The sequence below is a fragment of the Acomys russatus genome, chromosome 10, assembly GCF_903995435.1.
Source record: "Acomys russatus chromosome 10, mAcoRus1.1, whole genome shotgun sequence".
Lineage (NCBI taxonomy): Eukaryota > Metazoa > Chordata > Mammalia > Rodentia > Muridae > Acomys > Acomys russatus.
In genome coordinates, this window is record NC_067146.1 from 63,163,451 (window position 1) to 63,181,725 (window position 18,275).

Genomic DNA, 18,275 nt, shown 5'->3' on the forward strand with positions numbered 1-18,275 from the left:
CCCATATTTGACCACGTCTCCTGGATGGGGAGGCCTGGTGGCACTCAGAGGGAGGACAGCAGGCTACCAAGAAGAGACTTGATACCCTATGAGCATATACAGGGGGAGGAGGTCCCCCTCAGTCACAGACATAGGGGAGGGGAGTAAGGGGAAAATGGGAGTGAGGGAGGAATGGGAGGATACAAGGGATGGGATAACAATTGAGATGTAATATAAATAAATCAATAAAATATATTTTAAAAAAAGAAATATTCCTTGTGAAAATGTTGGTAATTTTCCATGTTTATTAGTGATGTGGTTTCTACTATATGGACTGTCCCCTACTCTAATGTGTGACCCTAGGCTATTTCCTAAACATATTACCTTTAATATCTTAACCTACAAAATTAGGGAAACACCATCAGGTCACTAATAAGATCCAATGACTCAGCATGCCCACCACTGTCAGGGCTGCATATGGTCAATACTAAGTCACATCAGTTGGGGCTAATACAGGCAGTTTTATTGTATCATTGTGGTTCTGAAAAATAGCAGCCATAGGAGTATGGAGATGGTTCAAACAAAGTTGAAATACCTTCATTCTCTAAAATAGATCTCATCAATCACATTTTCATTAATAAAGCTGTGATCCGCTTGTAGAAGAAAGCATTAGAAGAATAATCAAGACATAAAATTAAAATACTGATCAACTCTGAAAAAATATTGGAGATGTTCTTCAGTACCAAATGCCCATGTAAACTGTAACTTTTGTGTAAAGACCTAACAAGCACATCTAACTCCTTACTATATAAATTTGCTTTATTTTAAACAAATTACAGAGAGCTGTGTGTCAACAGCGCAGGTAAGTAGGCCTCTGGGCTCCTCCCACCCTAAGGCCTCCTTTTTTAATGCAGGAACTATGCACTATGATAGCAGGTTTCCCTCAAAAACAGTATTCTCTGCCTGACCTGGTTTTAACGGAGTTGTCAACCATAATTGAAAAATATCCAAATACATTATTTTTCTCACTGAATATTTTCAAGAACATACTACTAGGGTAAAAGCGGGAAGGAGAGAGGAACGAGAGGGTACAAGGGATGGGAGAACAATTGAGATGTAATCTGAATATATTAATTTTAAAAAATTAAATTAAAAAACACACTGGATACCATAAAGGGAATCAGAAAGATCAAGATTTGCAAAAGCTATTATTTTTGCATATGGAAACTATTAATTTCCCCACTTTCTAAAATGTGCCTATAAAATACTGTATCATGAACATTTTCTAGAATTTTAAACCAGTTACTTCCAACAATGATTTAGTGCAACTGCTGGTAATTTTGAGACCAAGTAATTTTATATTTTGTAATATTATAATTGAAAATAATCCTTAGAAGCCTATTAGCTGCTTGAACATTTCCAATATTGTTTTTATGTTTGTAAGTGCATACTTTAATGATCCACAAATAATTCATGGTTCATAAATGCCTATTTGTAATGGAACACTTTATTTGATATAATAAGTAGTTATAGTAGACAGACTAAAATAATTACTTGCATAAGCTCTGAAAAACTGAATCACTTCATAAAAATAGAGATTAAAAGTGACTCGGAGAATATGAGATTGGGAAAGGAGATTGGGAAAATCACTTACACACAGAAAGTATTTCTGTCTTCAAGTTTTAAAAAATATACAGTAACAAATGAATAAATTACTGAATAAATGAATCAAACAACTAAACAAATAAATAAAATAGCCAAAGCACTAGTAGAAACCCGAAGACAAAGGAAACATTATAGCTTAATTGATTTATTATTGAGGTCATAAAGATGAATATTTAATCCGATATGTTAATGGTTATTATAAGGACATAACAGTGTTATAAAAGGCAAATAATTTTGTGTTTTCAAGGACTAATAACAGCACCTTACTCTCATTGAACAAAAGTGAAATACATCACAACACAACTGATGCAGTGCCTGTCCCCTTTACATCAAGGTAACCAAGTCATCTTTATATTTCTAGCAACCTTGTGAAAAGCCAGTTAATAGCTAGGGATAATAGCCCAGGTGTTAAGTGTACTTGTTCTTGCAGAGGACCTAGGTGCAGTTCCCAGCACCCAGGTGGCAGCTAACTTTCATCTCCAACTCAGGTTCCAGGGGATGAGACACCCACTTCTGGCTTCTGATGTCACCAAGCACACATATGGTGCACATATATACACATACAGGGAAACATTCATATACATGAAAATAAATTAACATTTTAAAAATAAAAATGTAAATTATTATTCTATATACTATCCATTTGCAGATACTTCCAAAAATATCTATTGTTCCCTTCTTGGCCAGTGTCACAGGAGAAAAAATGCATCTTAAGGCAAAACCTACAGTTCATGATAGCATAGTATGAGGTTTGTGGTCTTATTTTAACATTTGTCACTAGTGACACTCTTTATCTATTTAAATGTAACTTTTCTTATATGATATTAAAATTGTATAGTTATCCTATGACAGAAAATTATATATTTTTGTCTAATGAACTAGAATGATGTCCCACTCCGAGCTGATTCATTTTAGATCTAGCAAATGAGACTGGATTATTTTAGACAGGGGTGGTAACAAAAAAACTAGGATTCTCACTTCAGATGGCATTAATAAGGTAAACGGAAGCACATGTTTGTTAATTTTTATAGTTTCATATATAAAAATTTCCTAGCTATACATTTCTTTTCAAAACTAACAGGCTGAAAAAAATCACAGTGATCCTAAAATTGTGTAAACATATTACACAGTGGTGATAAATGTATGGGATCAGGCCTTATCACGTTTGGCTTTTGGAACTTTAGAGAATAACAGTTTAATTAAGAGAGTGTACAATAATTACACAATTGATCAGAATGTGCAGTTCCCAGCACTCAGGCAGCAGCTGTCACCTCCAACTCAGGTTCCAGGGAATCAGACACCCACATACACACACACACACACACACACACACACACACACACACACACACACACACATACACACACACACACACACACCACACACATACATACACACCACACACACACACACACACACGCACACCACACACACACACAGACACATACACACCACACACACAGACACATACACACACAGAGAGAAAACAAACTCAGAATAAGTAAAGACTTCATCCACAACATTTGAATAATAGTTTATCCAAAGAGTAAACTTTTTCTTCAGCAATCCAGTTGCCCTATCAAGAGTATGGACATCCCAAAGTTAGAGCTTAGCCAAGTAAGATACGAAGGCATTCAAGACAGGTATGTACATACACAAAAGTAAAACTTAAGAAATAACCTAACAGAATTTCCATCCGAGTTCTGGAAGCAAAGGCCATAAATGGAACAAATTATAAACAGTCTATATCTCTCAGTTTTAAGAAACTATCATATAGAATGCGCTTGAGATGCAGATGAACAATGCATATGAAAATGTGGTATGATGAAAATGATACAGGCAGAAAAAAGATTAGTTATAGCTTTGTTGTTAGAAATAGATAAAAGAAAGGAAAATGAACTTAGCAACTCATTGATAGAACTAAACTATGATTTATATGAACGTAGGTGTATCATTTACAGTGAATATTAATTCTAGTACCTGGGGTGCTTGCTTGGAAACGAGAATATAAACATGAGGGAAAAAAAGTGAACATGCCTTCCATTATTAAGGAGTTTATAATAGAAGAAAATAAATTATATTATATTATATTATATTATATTATATTATATTATATTATATTATATTATATTATGCCCACCAAAATTATAAATGTTCATCTCCTCCTTCCTGTGAGAGAAATGTGTGTGGTGCTCTTAAAGTACAGAACACTGTGATGAATGGTGTCTCAGTGCAGAGATGCAGTGTGAGAAGAGATTGGCTGCATGAGGCAGGGCTATGAGGACATACCAGCCACTGTGGGGAACATGCATTAAATCCACAGGTACTTCTAACTTGCAGGGAGCAGGCATGAAAGTCATGGGTGCTTAACTTGGGGCTCACTGTTCCAAAGGGTTAGCGTCCATGACCTTCATGATGAGGAGCATGGGTGCAGGCAGGCATGGCACTGGAAAAGTAGCCAATAGCTTACATGTGATCCACAAATACAAAACAGAGAAAGAGAGAGCTAAGTGGGAAGAGCATGAGCTTTTGAAACCTCAGAGCCTACCCCTCATAACACACCTCCTCCATCAAGGTCAAAGCTCCTTAGCCTTTTCTCAGTTTCACCACTGGGGACTAAGTGTTCAACAGAGGAGTCTTTGGGAGTCATTCTCACTTAACAACCACACTGAGGTACTTCAGCCTGGGGGTGGGACAAGCTGGAAAGCCACAGGTACTTCTTACTTATCTCTTCTCCCCTTCAACTGAGCTAAGTAACAGAATTATCAACAATTTTGCTCAAGAGTTTCTGTATACTAAAGTGTAAGCCTCGCTCAATACACATACAACCAACATTAGCCATAGTTCAAAACTAAACCCTACATGTCCAAAGTAACAAGAAACAGTCTTAATCCTTTTTTTAAAGGCAAGAGTATCTTAAAGGGATTATGAGGCAAGGCTGGGGCTATTCAGGTCAAGGAAGACCATGTAATGAACACTTGTAAGGGCAAACCTATGGGCCATCCACAGCAATACACATAGTATTGCACACCTCTGTGGCACTTGACTTGCCAGCATTGGTCAACTTTGCATCCCGCTGTAGCCATCTGGATGAAGCTACGATATAGTGCTTTGCTGAGGGGGAGTCACACAGGAAACAGCCTTCATGTTTCACTAACATTTTCACTCACACAAGTCTCTTATTTAATATTTATGTACAAGCGAATTCACATCACAGAAAAAACACCTTTTAGCAGAACAGACTGCCCTCATCTGTCTGATGCCAACTATGGAGTGTCACAACCCAGTAGTGGCATAAAAGCAGTTTCCCAGGTACCCTGAAGCCATAAGGGAAGGTTCATGGAATTGGACTGGTAATGACAGCTGAGATTTGGATAAACAAGAAGGATAAAATGCATATGTTACATGTGTGTGAGGTTGGCAAACTACATGATCTCACCAACGTGAAAGACCTTGCTTGAATTAACAGTGTGATAGGCTTACAAAGGGCCTTAAAAGCCAGGCAGACAAGTCCATACCTCATAAGGAATTAGAAAGAAAATAAAGACACAGGACATAAAAATGACCTTCAGAAATATCATTTTCTGATTTGCTTACTATACGCAACATGAAAAGCAAGATTATTAGAATAACATGGCAGTCCAATTGCCAGAGCTTCTTAAAGTATAATGTATTGAGGAACTTTGCATATGTTGAACCCAGAGCTACCCTTTTATATGCTAAAATGAACAGGCATAGCCAACATTGTGTGCATGAGTTTGACCTATATTGGTAAAGCATACCTTTCATAATCCAATTTCAGATATGAAGCAGCCTATGATGCTTAAAGCAATAAGGGTAACAGTTCATCAAATTAACACTGGGACAAAAAATGTTCAGGTTTCCTTAGGTTGCACGTGGGGGAAAAAATGACTTGTAGCTGGCAAAGTTGAAACATGCACATCTTTACCCTGCAGATGTCTTTACAATGCAGGCATCAATGTATTGCTCTCTCACTGAAGATAAACTCCCAGAAGATACTGCCTAATCCCTCTTCTTATGTAGTCTCCTCCTGTTGTCTGCTGCACGTGACATGCGCTTAATAAAAGGAAACACAAAATAGAAAAAGGAGCAAATACGTGGCTAAGCATTCCAGCAGCTGACCATGGCTAAAAATATCCCTGATCAAGTGAAAAGTCACATCCACAAATTTGTCTGTGAGCTAGAGAGGTCTTGGAGGCACATTTCCTTTGTCCTTTGTGGTGGTTACAGCTGTGTGTCAACTCTGCCCAACTACACTGTTTGGCTGTCAGGGCAGATGCATTCGTCATCCGCAGTCTTTTTGCTTCAGGCAAAGTAGATCACTTTCAGTAACGTGAGCGATTCTGATCAAAGGTCTCAGAGCAGAAGCAGAGGTTGTCTGGAGAATGAGGAACTGTGCTTCACACCGAAACACACAGATCCTGCCTGGGTTCCAAGTTGCCAGAGTTCTACTGACCAGCCAGGTGAATCGGTTTCTTAAAATGGACCCCTCAATAGATTAAAAAGACAGATATATGATCCTGTTGTGTGTGTTTGCTTGAATACATTGGCTCATATACTTGTCCCATAAACTGGACTGAAAGTATCCAGAATCACTAGAGAAGGTGACACAAGGCAGGCGTCAACGTAATAAACCACTGAGATGTGCCTGTGTAAGTTTGTACCTGCAACACACAGACCACCAAGATGGATCTAGGTTCAAATTATTTTCAAAGTATGTCAAAGTCTTGAAAACATTTGTACTGGGTTTTGATGTGTTTTTAGTGCATACTTTGCTGTGTCAAAGAACATAATCTAAGCAAGACCCCGTCTTTCCGGGCACACACTTTAAGTCAGAGCCAATGCCCACTCTTCATCCCCAGAATCCTGACCTTTCTGTGTGCTCAGGATCCCCAGTGTTCCTATCACAACATTCTGTTTGCACAGCATAAATGATTCATGGGCTTGGTAAACGCTTCCCTTTCTCCTGGCACTTCTGCTCGAACCATCCCACGAAGGTGTATGTATGTATGTACACTCAGTCTTGACACAGTTTTAAAAGATCTTTTCCTTCCACATATGTCGACAACTGTTTTTATGAGTGTTTCAGTCTTAGGATCATTACAAAATGGCACTTGAGACTTGAGACTATTAACCCATACAATTAATGGTAGTCATATATTTGCCATAAGTTCAGAATTTTAGCAAAGAATTCACTTCCTTTCCAAACTCTGAGTTGATTTGGGATGATGATAAAATTATTTCTGTTTTACTTTCTTTGTACTTTAGAAGTCTTTTCCCTTATGCCTAATTTACTTTGAATTCATATTATTTATCATAGTTATACAAGTGGCTTCCCAAGGGAAGAAATTACTAAGAAATTCAGGTTTTTTTTCTCCCTGCTTTATTACTGAAACCTTCCTGTTAACAATTCAAGAAAGAAGAGGAAGAATAAAAATAAGAAAGAGAATGCTGGAATAACTTAAAAGGTGAAATAATAGAGTGGAAATACCCCACATAATGACTGCACAATGGGGTGCTGTGTTTCAGGAACTGGAAATACAGGAAACTCTAACCAAAAGGGAAACTCTTCCCAAACTATACTCTAGATAGTCCCGTAAAGATTCCTGGAAGCAAACACACACTCTGTAACAGAAGACAGAAGTGTGATACAAAGCAATCCGCCTTACATAACCATCACCAACATGGACATTTCAAAATAGTGAACCTGTGCAGAGAAACAGGAGATGCCGCATTCCAGAAGATGGGAAGGTGGAGTGTGTTCTGTTTGCTTTAAGGAAGTGATAAAACAACTGTGCTTTGACCTTCATTTTCCAAATACGCCTACTTTGCTCTTACTTCTCACCCCTGCCAACTCTGAGCACATGCTGTACAGATGCCAGGTTCCTTTGTCCCTTCACTCTCCTTGAGAATTTTAGGCATGTCCGGTGACTGACTTCCAAATTAGGAATAAGTTTTCAGTCTATAAAATAGCCAAGTAGAACAGCATTTAAAGAAACTAGAGGCTGAAATCAGGGCAGTTGCATGTATGCAAAGTAGTTCACATAAAATGAATGGATAGTCAAGTCATCGTTTTAATGTGTGTGGTTGTGGTATGTGTGTTCGTGTCTGTGTGTGTGTGTGTGTGTGTGTGTGTGTGTGTGTGTGTGTGTTCATATGCATGCAGTTTCAAGTGTACTTGTATGTCTGGGTATGTGAAGGCCAGAAGTTAACATTGGATGGCTTTTTCAGTTGTTTTCCACCTTTATTTTACTATTGACTGACTGACTAACTCATTAGTTGAACTGATTGGCTGGTTAGTTGACTGGTTGGCTGTTGCTTGCTTGGTTGAGAGAGGGTTTCACTGAAAGTGGGGCTAACTGATTTGAGATCTGTCTAGGCTTGCTGGTCGCAGACTCCAGGGATCTTTCTCTTTTGACTCCTCTGTGCTGGGAACCAAGGTGCACACAGCAGCTCCTGGCTTTTGTGTGGCAGCTACGAATCTGAACTCAGGTCCTCGTGTTATATAGCAAACACTTTAGTGACTGAACCATCTCCCCAGCCCCCCAAATTCAAGTCACTCTTAGGCAGCAGTAAATTTATTCAACCAATTTCACTGAGAGTCTTCCCATCTTTGTTTTAGACCAGATGCAAATGGAAAAATAATAAAAACTAAATCCCTTACCCTGACAGGGCATTTAGTACAAGCAAACAGTGAATTATAAAACTTCAAGTGGAGATTTAGTAGAGAGACATAGGCTGTTACTGGAACTCACATGCTCCTAACATGAGATTAAGATGCTGCCATGAGTTCACACTTGCAATCAACTTTGAAGGATCTGCTAGAACAAACCAAGTGATGGAAAGCTAGCCACTTCAAGCAGGGATGCATCAGCTAACATAATTGCTTCTAGAATTGGTAACATAAAAACAATGACATTTGTACATTGCAACAGAAGGCTTCAAAATGCAGGTACCCTGGAGAGGCCCAGAGGACGCCCTGTAATTCTCTGTCCTATAGTCCACTTAAAATTCTGTTGCTATTTAAAAAAAAAAAATCTCTTTTCTTCTATTTATTTCTTGTATTATACTTAGATATTTTCTGTGTCATCACACCCTGGATTTGACTCTTAAGATGTGTGGTGGGATCTCTCAGTTCCTATCTTTAGCTGAGAGCCAGGATCCTGTGGTCTTTATGTTCTTAGTGTAGCAGGCCTTGCAGCTCACACTGTCCTCTCGCTGTAATGGTAAACCGTCAAACAACTCCAGCTTTACACACCCTCTGATATATGGACATTTCAAAATTTGATTCTGTGCTGGGAAACGTGAGGTGCCACATTCCAGAAGCCCTTAGTAGTTGAAGGAAAACAGGTTTGTCCTGGTTTAAGGAAGTAACAAAATGACTTTCCTTTGACCTCCACTCTCCCAGTCCATTTTTCCCACACTGAGACACTCCATCCAAAACTACACTGCTGCTGACTGGGAAGCTGTCTCCCCAATGCCATCATATTTACACACTGGGGCACAGTGTAAGAAATGCAACCCGGAGGGCTGGAGATACAGATCAGTTACTAGAGTGCTTGCCTAGAGAGCACAAGAACTGTGTTCAAGCTCCAGGACCCACACTGAACAACAGCAATAAGAACCAAGTGTGATGGTGCACCATTATCATCGCAATACTGGAGAGATGGAAGCAGGATGATCAGTGGTGACAACCTTCCTTGGCAAGTTCTAAGCCAGTGAGAGACCCTGCCTACAAAAAGATGGTAGAACCTTGAGAACAGTATTTAAGGTTGTCCTCTGGAATTCAGACACACATACAAACATATACACAAACACAAAGAGAAGAGAAAAGAAAAGAATAGAGCTCAAAGTCATTTTTTTAATCTTAATATTGCTTAAAGCTTATATACTTCTAGTGTACAGATCTGTAATGCTTCCTTTAATGACTCAATTTAGTAATGTTTATTTTTTTAATTAATCATGAATTAAAATGTAACTCATTATTCTATTTATTCTATATAACAAACATTATAACTTTTAGGAAATTCATTCATTAGCAATTACTTTTAATATTCCTTAGTGTTTGTATATAATACAATATTTTACATTTTTAAATCAGATAAATATCTTTGAGTTACTTGTGCAGTACATAATAACCCTTATGTAGGTGCATGTGCGTGTGTGTGTATGTGTGTGTGCGTACACGCGCACACACACAGACACACACACACACACATATATTTGCACCACATTAAATGCTTACTGCCCACAGATAAGTAGAGGGTGTTGGATCATGTAGAACTGTATTATGGATATGTGGCTGTGACATATGGATGCTGAGAGCCAAAGTCAGTCCTTTGCAAGAGTGGTAAGTATTCATAACTGCTGAGCCATCTCTCCAGCCCAGCAATATTATTTTTTTATTTAGAATCCATTTAGAATTCAAATATAAAATTTAGTGTACAAACTTGTTGGCTTTGTTACCAGAAGTAAGTTATTCTAGACTGTCATTTCTAGGGTACACTGAGTTTGGAGAGTGGGTGTTTTCTTCCTTTTCCTCATCTGCTCCTGATACAAGGATACTTATTTCCTTGTGGTTTTTCGTTAATGTCTTTGAAAAGTGTTGCACTTAAGAAGGAATAACCACTGCCACATTTTGTATATTCAGACTTAATAATCTGGTAATGAGTATCTTCATGAAAATAAACAATCCTGGAAGAGACAGCCATAAGAATAGTCTTCCAAATGAAAGATAGCGCAGAGAATTACGAGACAGCTTATTCCTGCCATTCTTGTTTGGTTTGATTTTACTTGAAATCTTTCTGTAAGTTGTGTTACACTATTTGCAAGACCTGCCTAAACAAACAAAGCCACCCAACTACACAAACACACAAACACTCAGACACAGCAATACAGACTCATCAACAGAGTCTGAGTACCTAACTAATTCCAACAAAGGGCTTACTTACATCAAAGGACAGATGCTCAGTGGCAACAAGCCACCTCCATTGGGTTAATGAGGAAGGTTTGTTGCTGGCTTTCCCATGTTAAATCAGGGTAGTAGATCTAGCTTAAAACACTTCTTGAGCACAGAAAGGGTACTAAGTTTCATCAGTGAAGAGTACCATAAAGGAAAGCAACACATCTGGAACCCATTTCTTTACGACGTTCTGTACATTCTAAACAGATCATATTCACAAAAGACGATGGATCTTGAATAAATGACTTCCTGGAAGCAGAGAGCCAGCAAATTCTAAAGAAACCACTGCCTATGTTGGTCTAGACATGTATTAGGGCATCACACTAGACACGGAAGAGCTTTAGCTTCACAAAGTATGGATTAACTTGTTGGGCAATGATAAGTTACTGGCCAATACCCCCTTTTCAAGTTGTGCCATAGGAAAGTCATTCTCCTTGAAATTTACTCTACCTAAGGGACATTTCCAGACGTAGCTCAATAGTAAAAACACTCCGGTAAGGAAAGTTTATGTATAGCAAAATAAACCACTCTGGTTAATGCTATAAACTGGCAATAAACTTTGCACTGTAGTCTGGAAAGCACTGTAGAAACCCAGCTATAAATACCTGCAAGAAGCCCAACAAGTCTGGAATCTGGGGTATGGCAATATGCCATAAGCAGTTGGCATCAAGAAGTCCTGTGGTGACTACTAGAATGAAGCATACCTCAAGGAGCTGGAGATACACAGAAAGTCAGGAAGCAGGCTATACTTTCAGCAGTGTGCTGGCAGACAAAAAGTCTCAGGAAATGACATCATTTCAGAAGAGACCCAGGCTTTATGAGTATATCAGAGATGGCTGAAAGAAGAGCTTGCTTCAATGGTAAATTTGGAGACCAAGTAATTTACTGAGACGTAGAGAAAATAATTAAGCGATGAATGAATTTCAGTATAAGAAAGAAATCAAATTGTTAGATATCAAAGGTTTTTTTAATTATTATAACACCCAGAATACTGGGCTGGAAAGCAGTTATATTTCCTACTACGTATGAGAAATGCCCCTCAGTCAGGGCTGGGCTGAGGCACAAGTTATGAATTAAACAATCCTAGTAATAGAAAACAGACTTTGACAAATGTTACAAAATAGGCTTCAAGAGAAATATCCAGTTAAGCAACCAACTGGATTTTTTCCCTCTTTGAGACTGTATTAATCTAAATTTACTCACTGACTTAAACATAAACGATATGCATGTTTTCAGTGAGTCTAGTAAAAGATTTCAGGATAGCCAAGTTCAACACTGCTCCCAGAGTTCTACTATATCCACCTTCAAGTGTATTTTCCACTGCACACACATTGTCACTGATTAACTCATCAATTAAATAGATGAACAGTTGGATAAAAGTTAGAACAAACTACACGTCCTCCTTTTCATGAGGCAAGAACATGATTCATAACTGCATCTGAAGTCAGCTTTTCTTGACCGAGTCACTCAAAGCATTGTGTAAATAAGCTGCACTTCCCCCAAAATACAATAGAATGTATAGTTGAACAGTGTATGAAAAAAAGCACTCAACTCTCAAAACTATATGTGTCATAGCTTGCATCTTCATTAACAAATTAAAACTCAAAGTTGAGAGAGTGAGACAATTGAGAGGGGATGGTATGGAAGGTTTACATGGTTGGAGAAGAAGAATGGGATGATGGGAATATCAGCCTCACACATCCTCTGTCACATCTTCTACCTGACCAGGAATTAAGAGCAGCAGCACTGAAGATGTGGAAACAGGATGAGTATACACTGATCTTACTGTGCCTAGTTAATCAGACACCAAAAGAAAATTCACTCCTGGGCAGTGATACAGCTCAGAAAGTAAAGTCGTGAGGAAGGAGAAAACTGTTTCCCTGGCCTTCTCTGGCCTCTACACAAGCGCATATATTATTAATTGATATAATAGTTTAAAGTATACATAAACCTATTGTATATATATATATATGTATATATATATGTGTGTGTAATTTTTAAAGAAAGGAACAGAATGTATGCTCCTTCAAAACTTTCTCTGGGTGCTAATTAATAGCATTGCATTGTGGAATAAAAACCTCAGTCTGGTCTAGATAGTCTCATAGGCTACAGTGGAGAAACACAAACTTCCTCATCATTACTATTTGCATGAAATCAACTTTGCAATGTTAGGGGAAATATATGACGTAAGATATAAATTGCTTATCACATAGAAGTATCCAGCTCATCATAAATGTAATTATTGTTGATAAAATTATACCTCACTGTTTTTACAATATAAGAGAAAGGTGCCTGTGTTTACCAAAGTTCCAGAGACTCCATCATTTTAAAATCTTTCTTAGAATAGCTTTCTTTGGAGGAAAAAGTCATTGGCATGAGAGTATAGGCCCTGGATTATTCCTTTTAAATATGTATTTACTTTATTGTATGTGTACCCCACTGTATGTATGTGTACTGCATGCATGCAGAAATCTGCAGAGGTCAGAAGACTGTGTTAAATATCCTAGAATGGAAGTTATGAGATACACTGTGGATGCTGGGAACCAGACCCAAGTCCTCTAGATGAGGAGCAAGCGCTTTTAGCCCCTAAGCCACCTCACTAGCCACTAGACATTCAGTTATTCATTAATTCATTTAGTCAGCCAGTGTTTACTGAATATCTATGAGCTAGGCATTAGTAATTTCTGGTAATTCAATATTGAGCCAATTCCAAAATACAGGTACAATTAAAAACTGTAGTATATGACACACAATAGAAGACCCCAAAACTAAGACAATGAATAACAGGGCAATTGAGTTAACACAGGAAACCAGAAGAAGTGACATCTGAATATCTGAGTTAGAGAAGGAGGGAAAAGGACAGCAGAGGAAGGTCAGAGATTGTCCTAAAGGAGATACAGGAAGTAAACACACAGACACAGGGATGTGACTCAGGAAAGATGTGTAGATTTTTATCTGAAGTCACTGCCGGTGAAAGGCCTTGGGACTGCTCCATGTGTGTGATTTTGTGGTTATGTTCCTAAAATAAATAATCAGTCTAGTTTTGTAAAACATTTAAAATTATGAATGTAATATAAATAACTAAGACCTAAAGCCATATTCAGAGTTCTAACTAATTTGGCCCAAGAGCTTCATTTTTCAATGACAAAGAATAAATATCTTAACAATTTTCAATATCATATAGATGGTATTTGCAAACCTAAATGCCCACTATTATTTTCTCTTTTAATGTATTACACAGGGAGACAGTTAAAATGAAAAGCAAACAAGAATATTTTATAGTTTCCTGAAGCTGCAAATGGCCAGTTTTACATATTCATAATTATCTTTAGCTCCAAAATGAAACCTGTTTCCTCCACTAATGTTTTCACTCAGCCTCTCCTCATTCCCACCGCTTCTTCCACCCCATATTTCATTATTTATTGTTAACTGACACTCCTGCATAGTGAAGATCATATTGCTGATAGAAGCTCATGCCCTTTATATAAAGCTAGTAGGTTTTGTCAATACCCAACAGGGAAATCATGCAGAAGCTGTCGGTCTTATAGTAGCTAAAGATACATTATCAAAATGATACACCTGCGACCTCTAATCCAAAACCAAACTGCAAAGCGACCAACTGACAGCGAGACAGGCTGATCTGTGCCTGGCTGTGCTGGAAATAAGCCCATCACACATGAATATGAAGTCTGATTTAATAGGCTTTCTCTCTGTTGTGACTTACCCATGCACTATTAACAACATATAGATACATGAAAATCTTTTAATTTAATTAATCTGAAGGTAATTCCATTTGGTTATTAAAGGTCATCTGTAGTGTTTGAACAGCTTCTTTACTGTCACTGCAGTATACTTCTGTGCTGTCATGTTGAATAGATAGGCTCAATGCTAACTCTACTGTTTTCCTTCATGTGTGTAAAATGAAGAAATGCATTTTAAACATTCAGTATTTCTCTAAAAACTCTCACTCACTTTAAATGTAGACATTACATATAGGCTGCATATTTACAAAAAAAGTCATAATTTACTTTGTACCAAAGCACAAATTACATTGTACATGCATACACACACACACACACACACACACACACACACACACACATGTTTAGAGTACAGATAGGTCATGCTACTATTATTAATATGGTTTCGTGTGCCAGGAAGCAGCATAATGATCTTTAAAAGGGCTGCTACTATTATTCTGAAAACTTCCCCACAGGCACAGTATCATTGCACTTTATTCATGGCAAGTGATGATGTGAGGGTAGCCAAAGTGTCATTTGGATACATGTAAGAACTTGAGATAAAATCTAATCTTCCCATCGACTCTACCAACATGCAAATGAAAATGAGAGTGAGTACGTTGTTTAGTGGATATGCATTTACAGGCTAATAAAGACGTCTACATTCTATCAATGTGTTTCAGCACTGCTGTCTTAACACCTTATCACACTTCTTTAGGGGGAAGAGGCCCAAGCATGGCTCCGTGAAGAAGCACTTACCACCCCCACATGAAGAGATGGTGCGCTGCTTCCAAATGTAGTGATTTAATGTGATGTGGAGAGAATTAAATACTTTAAGTACTATTTCCCTACAAGTACTTTTACTACTATGGAAGTCCAAGAATAACCTGCTTATTAAAAGACACACAGATTTATCCTCTCAAGTAGAGAAATACTGACTATAAGCTGCCAGAAGAATCGTCATGAAACCTTTTGATGTTAACAAGCCCAACTGATCCAATATTTAAAATATCTATATCTATTTCAAAGCAAAGTTCTCTTTGCTGTCTTTACTGGTCTCTACTCCAGGAGGTTTGCGTCGTAGACCTTGTAGACCTTGCCATCCACAACTAACTAATCCTAATACCACTTTAGTACAATGACAGAGTACGCTGGACCTACCCACGGAAGACTTTTCAGACAAAATCCAGCATGAAATGCTACGGTCATGCTCCGAACCCCCAAGCTCCTCATGAGACCTGTATTCTCATGCTGTTGTGGGCTATCAACTCTGTGCTTAAATATGCACATCAGATGCTTTCAAATTGCCCATGCTCTCTGCCGAAGGGTAGGATGATGTCTAGAAGGAAAACCCTGTGTGTCTCAAAACTGTCTAGACCACCCACTGCTCAAGACATGCCTTTTATATGAATATTATGATGAGTAATAAAGTACAGTAAGAAAACAAATAACTAACTATAAGGTCATAAATGTTTCATTTTCTACTTCAGGCATTTGATTTCAACTAACAGTAATAGAATAGCTTTAAAATAAGAAACAGTCACCAATTCCAAAGACATTGATAATATTCCATAAACATGACTTCTAGTGTCACAGTAATGGAATTACATCTATGTCCCAACAGACCCAAGGGTGCCACTGTGTAGTACAGTCTTACTAGGATACCAAACATCGTACTTTAATGTGGTGTGGTCAGAGTTGACTGACATCAAGAACCCCGGCACTGCAATCCATCGATCAATCGATGGACAGGTGGATACAGACATAATGATATATACTGATATATATCAAATGTAAATCCTTAACTCTGTTCAAATAAACAGGAGTGTTAGGGAAGGCTGCTCACACTGGGACTCATCCACACAAACTTTTTTTTTTTTTTAAATCACAACAGTTCTGATCATCTCTTTAATTAAACCAGGGGAAGACAAATCACTCTGACAATAGGTGGACTGCTTTCTATTTTGTGTACCTATTGAAGGTGTGACTGTAATATGGAATTTCAATCTGAGTTTTTTTTAAAAAAATCATTATATATAGTAGTCTTAAGAATGCAGCTTACATGTGCCCCACTATCACAGTCCAGTCAGCAGTACTAAACATAGGTTGCTACTTCAAAGGACATAATAAATTCGCTAGGGTGCTCTGACAGGCACCATCCCAACTCACATCTAAGCTTCAAATTATGACCCTGTCATTGCCACCTGTTTAAACCAAATACAAAGAGAAACCAAAACAAACTAATTATTCTATAGCCCAGATGAAGAGTCCCCAGCAACTAGATTTTAAAGAGTTGGTTGTGGCGAGCATAAACTCACTCCTCCTGGGGCTTTTAGTAACATCTCTTCCTGTAAAATAGGTGGACATTCTTTGAACAGCCCTTATGGGAAGGGAAGAATGGAGGGTGGGCATGGGATGCATTTCAGGAGCAAAGTGCTCAACTGCGATCTCTGCACCAATGAAAGCTGCAGAAAGCAAGCATGTTTTCCATCTTGTGGTTTGGGTGGGATCTGAAGCGGTAAGAGGAGCAGGCAACTGAGACACTGACACACCAGAGGAGTAATCCATGACCTCTGAGGAGCACTTCTACCTGTACAGACCGGAGTGGATTTCAGACTTCCTTCTTTCGTTTTACATAGCAGGTTCCACAAGAAGGTGGGGGGAAAAAAACAGAACTGCTTCTAGTTACTGGCAGGAGAAGCTCAGTATACACAGAAGGGAACCCCACAACTCTGCCATAAATAGCCTTTCTTCTCACTCGGGATACTAGCCCCTTTGCATCAGCAAGGCGCAGCCTCCTAGCAGAAGCGCCATTCACAAATCCCTCAGTTGTCCCTTCGCGCACGCTCTCTAGGCACTGGCACTGTGTACGGGAGTCCCTAAGAAGCTAGCCAAAAGGTGAGGGCCCTGGCAGCCACCTGCTGTCAGCGTGGGGCTCACTTTCTGCCCCAGTGACCCGGCCCGAGAACACACGCAGGAGCCCCACACGCTCGCACTCCGCGAGTCCCCGGTGCGCCACAAAGCAATCTGTCCACTCTGCGTGGCGGGCTCCGGAGGCAGGGGCGAGCCGCGGTTGGCGCGCGACGTGGGGCTTCCGCCTGCCCCACCGCAGCGTCCCCGCCCGAGTCCCCCAGCCGGAGTCCATGCCAACTCTACAACCGGAGACCCCCAAGGTTGCAGGGGGCCGGGACGCCGCTCAGTGCCCACGCCCGCCCGACGAGTCCTCCACAGGGCCCGCGGCCGAGCCGGGGCGAGTCACCTGCCCGCGCTCAGCCGGGGCCCACGCGAGCCCGGCGCACCGAGACGCTACCTGGAGCTTCGGGCTGGTCCCGACGCGGCGTCCACTCCGGGTCGCCGGACGTCTTCAGCACTCCTCCCGCCGCTCCCGCCTGCGCCACCGTAGCTGCTCCGCTAGAGCTTCGCAGTCAGTCATGATGTGCGAGAAAGGGAGCGAGCGGGCGGGGCGCGCGACAGCCGCGGGTGGGCGGCGGTGTGCGCAGCGGGGCCGCGGGGCGGCTGCAGCGAGCGCCTCCCGGGCAGGCCGCGCTCCCGGCGGCAGGAGGCGGTGCCGCGGCCTCCGAGCGGGTGACAGTGTCGGGCCGGGCGGGGGCAGCCCGAGGGCGGCGCTGGCCAACCGCGTCGCTGGCTTCCGCGCACGCAGCCTGGCGCGGCGACACGCGCACACCCGCGGCCGAATAGGGGGAGGGAACAGAGCCCGCCAAGCTCCGGATCCCCGCGTTTTGAGAGTGGCAGGGCAGGTCGGGGTGCTCTGGGTGGGGTGGGGAGACACGCCGGAAGGCAGGGTTCTCTGAGAAGGGGATATTGTCTTTCCCCTAGTAGAAATAGGGGCAATTGCAATTGCCTATGCTGGTTTCCCCGAATCACCCTCCCCACGATCGTCCTGACAA

General features: G+C 40.2%; 1 protein-coding gene across 3 annotated transcripts in view; it reads right to left on the bottom strand.

Moving 5' to 3' along the window:
- The window catches only part of Ccser1 (coiled-coil serine rich protein 1), a 1,084,048-nt gene extending 1,066,183 nt beyond the window's left edge, over positions 1 to 17,865 (bottom strand). For all 3 annotated transcript variants that reach the window (XM_051152255.1, XM_051152256.1, XM_051152257.1), the window contains exon 1: positions 17,678 to 17,865. The gene's annotated coding sequence lies outside the window, so the exon portion shown is untranslated. The remainder of the gene's footprint in view (positions 1 to 17,677) is intronic.
- Positions 17,866 to 18,275: the final 410 nt, after the last annotated feature.